We start from the raw sequence: 5500 nt of genomic DNA, 5'->3' as shown, positions 1-5500 counted from the left end.
GTAAGACCTTCGTTTATCTTCAGAACACAAATTAAGATATTTTTGATGAAATCTGAGAGCTCTCTGACCCTGCATAGACAGCAACAAAACTGAAATGTTCCCAGACCCAGAAACGTAGTAAGGACATTGTTAAATAGTCCATGTGACATCAGAGGCTCAACTTCAATTTTGTGAAGCTGCAAGAATACTTTTTGTGCGCAAAGAAAACAAAATAGGTCACACTTTATATTAAGTAGTCTTAACGACTATGTACTTACATCAAAACATCAAAACATAATTACAATGTACTTTATTGTGTTCATATTGCATTGCAAAACATTTTTGCTATTGAGGTGGGATACGGGTAAGGTTAGGGGCAGGTTTGGTGATATGGGTAGGTTTAAGGGTGGGTTAAGGTGTAAGGGATGGGTCAACAATGTAATTATAATTGTAATTACAGAAATGAATTACAGATGTAATTACATATAGGTATTTTAAAAAATATTAGTACAATTGTAAAAACATGTATGTACACAATAAGTGCATTGTACCAAATGATTAATTTAAATGTAAGTACACAGTTAAGGCCACCTAATATAAAATGGGATAAAATAATTTATTCAACAATTCTGCTCCCCTAGTTACCGTCTTCTGCCATTTTTTAGAGTACCATGACGTATATGTGTGCTTTCCCCAGAACATAATCAACGTAATCAGCGTTGTTTACGTTCAGGAAAAAGCGTGCTCATGCTGAACATAAACAATGCGGATTACGCTGGCCAAAGGTATTGAAAATATAAATATATTTAAATGTATGTATTATTATTATTATTATTGATTTCTACTATTCCTTTACACTTTCGTACAAATTAGTTCTCCTTTCATTCTCCTTTTGTGGGTCTCATGACACACTGAATGACTGAGGGTCAAATTCAGCCCAGTTCACATTTTGGTCTATTTCAACCATGATACACTCACACACACTTGCACAACACATGCACAAGAAGCATATGCATAAACACTGTCACACACTCTCACACCCTAACAGCAGACTTTAGCTGCAACAACTGGTCTGAGAAAGCTTGTTGAGGCTTGTTGCAGATTGGAGTGGATCTGGTGTACAGAGTGTGTGTGTTTGCGTGTGTTAATGAGACTAAAGGTAATCGAGGCTGGTTACTGCTTGCTACAAGCAGGGCAAATAAAATATGCCCACTTACCTACAGTAAAGTAACACAGACACACCCTTAACGTCAGATATATGAAATACACAAAACATTCCTCCATCATCTGCTCAATACTTCCTCTCACACACAGAACAGATGTACAGGAGCATCTCTATGGTGACACAACATATAGATGGGGTATACAGTGACTTAAAGGTACACATCAACCTCACTCACAAAAAGTCTGAATAACACTGTAATTTACTGAGTTGATTTTGCAGTGAATTTTGAACTGGCCTGGCTGTTATTTTAGCCAATGTATGAAGTCAACTCCTTTTAAAGAGAGAGTTGACCTAAAAATGAAAAATCTGTCATTGTTTACTTATTTTGAGAAATGTCTCTTACGATGGAAGTCACTGGACACCAAAAGTTATATATATATATATATATTTATATTTCTTTTTATTTTTTTTCTGTTTCATAAAGCGAAAAGGATTAATAAAGGTTGGGAATTACATGCGAGTAAATTATGATGTAATTTTCATTTTTGGGTGAACTATCCCTAGTAGAAAAGTAATATATTTAAAATGCATTTATTTCATGCCAAGTATAGTTTAAATCTATTTACTTATTTACATCGCTCGAGACTTACTAATATAAAAGTTATAATTTTAACTTTATTTGGAATACTACTTGTGTTCCGCACAATTAAAGTACCTTAAGTACAAAATTAGTTGTTTCAATTTAGCAGATTTTAAATATACTTAAATAATAAATCAGTTTAGTATACAAATAGTACTATAGCAAGGCATTTTTATTAAGTACAAAAATATGAAAATGTATTTGTAGTATATGTAGCACACAATATATTTCAAACACATTCTAGTGTATTTATATATATATATATATATATATATATATAAATACACTGATTGTGCACATTTCATTTATATGAGATAGTTCACAGAAAAAAAAAACATATATATATATATATATATATATATTCCTTTCATCTAAAAATTATATATTTTTAAGTTTATGTATTCAGTTAAAGTCAAAGAGGTCCATTGTTGATCCAGTATTATACAGATTTGGAATGACACGAGGGTCAGTAAATGATGACAGAATTTACATTTTTAGGTGAACTATCCTTTTACGTCTATGTGAGTCTATGCAGAGATGAATAACTGCATAATACATTTTACCACAACAGGCTGGCTGTTTAGGAAACACAGATTAAGTCCCAGAATTTCAAATATTATAAAGTCAAACACATTCAGACAGTCTTATCATGTAGAGCTTAAACATAACCTCTTGAACCTGCAACATCAGGCTAAAAAAAACCTCCTTTATGACTAGACAAGAGGAGAAGATCTGATACTGATATGAATGAGAGCGACATTAAGAATGTCAGTCAGGAACAGTATACTGATGTGGATTAATAGCTTAATGTCTAATTAGTTTCAGTCTCTGATCTGAAGAAACAACAGACACACGTCCCTCAGCAAACAACAGGTTATGAGCGCTGAGCAGAATATCCCCAGCACAGACAGCTATTATCAGGACTAGATAAGAGCAGCTAAGGTGAGCGGGAAGATGTCACCTGATTCCAAAAGACAGACGGAATGAGAGAGAATATATATGACATTTTCCGGGAGAATGAGATCCTAGAATCTCTAAAAAATGAAAATTATTTCACATATAAATTTCATGGCAATGAGTCAATAAATAATGAGTTTGAATGTCATTTCCTGTCTTCAATCTGTTGGTTCGCACGGACGCTGATATATCCCTCTGGAAATTACCTACGGCAGCGACTATGAATATGATTATGTCTATCTGAGCCACGGTGATATCTCAGTACATTCATAATTAATGTAAGTGTCAACAAAAATATCCAGTTCTTGTGCCATAGTCTTAAACCGTACACATCCTGTCTGCAGCTTCCTGTTGGGATGTAAACACAAGTTCAGAGAAGAACTGTGTTAGTAGATAGAGTAGAAACTGAAGAAGCAAACAGGACTTTTTTAATGTTTAAGGGGCTTTGACTGTTCGGAGGACATGTACAGGACTGTGTCTTCAGGGACAGGGCACTTTCAGAGGTGACTGACCAGAGTTACAGCTCATTGACCCAGAACCATGACACATTGTGTAATCAGAGCAAAAACACTCATCCTTATTTTTATTGGCCAATATTCATGTTGTAAGATTAAAACTGCTGCCAAAACTGAACCACCCACTGATACTATCTATCTATCTATCTATCTATCTATCTATCTATCTATCTATCTATCTATCTATCTATCTATCTATCTATCTATCTATCTATCTATCTATCTTTTTTACAGTAATGTAGGAAACAGACAAACATATAAAACAGACAAAAACTGTTTAAATAAACTATGAAGTTATACTTTATCACATCTGCTCTCTAAATACTCTCTAGGAAGTGACTTTCCAAAGAAAGAAATAAAGGAGGACTCGTCGTCTGCAGAGGAGTGTAATTATGGACCGTTTATTGTGTTCAGCTGTGTGAAGTCTTTTGAAGGTTTACATGCCAGAGAAGTTGGTCTCAGTAGCAGGAGGGGTTGGGCTTGTCCGAGCCTGGTTAAGTCTCTCACTCTCTCAGTACGATGAACATTAAATCGCTGAATCATAATCTTCAAGGCAAATAACACACCCTCTACGCACGCGATTTCACCAACAGGTTGTGACAAAAAATGATTTCCCATGATGGAACTGAGCATAGAATACGCCATGGGTCACTGTCGCTTTCATGATTAGACATAAAAAACAAAACTGCCCTTTCTACCAAAGAACCATACCAACATTTATTCAAAATCCAATTTATCTAGAGTATTCAATTTTTGTATTGATGGACATTTCCCTTGGAAATATGAAACTGTCCAAATGAATTATACTGAACAGCATTGCACAGAAATTAAGCATGACATTATGACAGAGCGAGTTATGCAGTCTGGGTGTCAAGCAGTCGGACTCAGAGGCTCCAGACCCTCACACACACACACTGCCCGATTAAGAGCGTGTCTGTGGCATGATGCTGGCCTGGGCTCCATTTGTCACACAAGTGTTGCACTTACACGGCCTTGTCTCTCTGTGTGTGTCTCTCTGTGCCATCTGTGGGGGCTGGACGGTACTAAATCAGGCTGAGCAGTGAGAGTGGATGGGCTGCAGAGGTCTGCTGGCTAACCCTTCATCCTACAACCCCCACAAAGCTCTCAAGAGGCTGGGAGTGCCCACCTCTGCTGTCAATCTCACACATACAGTAGACAATGGTAGACCAGTAGCAAATAGTTTAGAAGTCGTTCTGCCATCCTGCTGAACATTCACATGCTAACGAACAGTACTGGGGGTGATAATGGAGATGTGTGTGTCACAAGTGTGTGAGTTGTGTTTATGCATATATGTAATTGCGAAGATGTATGGGGGAAGGGTCAGGTGTTATCACTGCCCCAACCTCTGGACCCCTGAAGAAGACTTTATTAAGCCTATGCATGCATTTAATCTAGCTGTTACAGCTTAAATATTTTTTTTTTCTTTTTTCTTGATGTATATATTTTTTTTGTTTTAGATGTATAGATTAATCATTTGATTTGCATGAACATGCAGTATTGAATGTTATGCCCATTTGGGAAAAAAATCTTGTGATATATATATAATGTATTTAAATAGAGATTTTGTTCGTTCTAATATTTATCTTTTGAAAAAGAACCACATGTGTGTAACCTGAAGTTTCTGAAGAGATCTCAATAGTCTCTCAAACTATGTTTGCCAAGATATCAGTCTGTGACCACAAGTCAAATATATTATTATGAACATATAGGCTATAGCTCTCTACTATTACTATATTTCCACAATTGATTATGAATATTTCTCTTAAGAAATTTGGGTAGGAACATCTGAGATAAAGTTGAAACTTTATCTCGTAACTGAGATCTTGATTATGTCTCATGAGCTTATGAAAGAACAACCTCTGAATAACAAAATTACCTCCTTTGGGAGGTCTTTGAACATAAAACTTTATCTTTTCAATTTCCTCTACCTGCTCTATTTCCCTGTCACATCTTCACCTGTGCTGATGAGTTTATTAACAGCAGACTCAAGTGGGTCAGTGGAACAAATTCTAAAACTATTACCTGTATGTACAATGTGTGTCTGTCCAGTTACCTGCAGAATGTGATGGCATTCTGAGTTGCTTTTCTACAGTTATATTTGCATTTAATATTCTAATCATTATATTTACTCAGATTGCAGCAAAGAGGGATTTAGTGACTGCTGAGAGCAGAGATAATATTGACTTTTAGATGCATCTGTGCATTTCACAGCAACATTTATGC

The sequence above is a fragment of the Barbus barbus genome (genome assembly GCF_936440315.1).
Source record: "Barbus barbus genome assembly, chromosome: 23".
Lineage (NCBI taxonomy): Eukaryota > Metazoa > Chordata > Actinopteri > Cypriniformes > Cyprinidae > Barbus > Barbus barbus.
The sequence above is the reverse complement of the archived record's forward strand: the minus strand, read 5'-3'. Positions refer to the sequence as shown.